The sequence below is a fragment of the Poecilia formosa genome, unplaced genomic scaffold, assembly GCF_000485575.1.
Source record: "Poecilia formosa unplaced genomic scaffold, Poecilia_formosa-5.1.2 Scaffold605, whole genome shotgun sequence".
NCBI lineage: Eukaryota > Metazoa > Chordata > Actinopteri > Cyprinodontiformes > Poeciliidae > Poecilia > Poecilia formosa.
In genome coordinates this window covers 89,966-90,954 of record NW_006800544.1, presented here as the reverse complement: position 1 = coordinate 90,954, position 989 = coordinate 89,966, and the positions used below count along the sequence as shown (strand labels likewise).

Here is a 989-nt window from a genome sequence, read left to right as displayed (position 1 = left end):
AATGTCCTCTTTTATGATGTCCAAGTAATTAATTTCCCCATAGTACCCCCAAGAATTTAAAACTACTTTCACCCCTGGTACTGCTTTATGACAATAATTCCCAACAAAAATGACAATTGTGGATTTATGATGACAAGATGTGTAAAAGATTCAAGAGCAAAGCACTAAACAACTTACGTAGCCTACATTTAGACTTCAATTGTAGACAACAGAATCCACAATGACAGTAGGCACTATAATAACACATAATACATGTGTGATTAGCTTCAGATGACTATTTGTTTTTCTGTCATTTCTGTTTGGCCTTGAAAACCAAGAACAACACAAGGAAGAACTTAGCATTTAAAGGATTGAAGAGAAACAAAAATCACAAAGGCAAAACAAATCTAATCTTTTTGTCTACAACCTGAACAACCAGGAATTGTACATTTATGAAACAATGGTAAATTGTAATAACGAACTAAGATTAATTACGAAAAAAAGAAAAAAACTATCAGAAAAATATCAGTTGAAACAGCTTATAAGAAAATATATTTCGGTAACCAGTCAAAATGTCCGTTATTTCACTAGATTGTATAGCTCGTTCACTTACAATTATTTAAAAATAACTTTAAGTGAGAGAAGATACGAACAGAAACATCACAGTGTTGTAAAATGTCAAAGTTTTCCACTTCCACGGAGCACGGAGCACAGACTTTTTAGTGGCCCTTTAAAAATCCCCACAATAACATTAACGCAACGCGCAAAGAGCAATAAAACGCTAAACGCTCCGTTTCGGTGAGGGCTGAGGAACGCCACGATCCGTCTGCTGCCTCACCTTCAAGCAAAAATAATGCTGAAATAACAGAAAATATGAAGAAAAGAGTTTTACCATGTTGTTATCTTTCTGCCATCGCGTATTTACTCCAGCTCAGATGTCTGAGGCTCTCCACGTTCCACCTGTTGTCAGAAGCAGCTTGTCAAAACACAAAAAGAACTGGCTAAAGCTA

General features: G+C 35.7%; 1 protein-coding gene across 2 annotated transcripts in view; it reads right to left on the bottom strand.

Annotated features, from left to right (window-relative positions):
- The window catches only part of arhgef37 (Rho guanine nucleotide exchange factor (GEF) 37), a 29,130-nt gene extending 28,141 nt beyond the window's left edge, over positions 1 to 989 (bottom strand). For both annotated transcript variants that reach the window (XM_007541379.2, XM_016665646.1), the window contains exon 1: positions 872 to 989. The gene's annotated coding sequence lies outside the window, so the exon portion shown is untranslated. The remainder of the gene's footprint in view (positions 1 to 871) is intronic.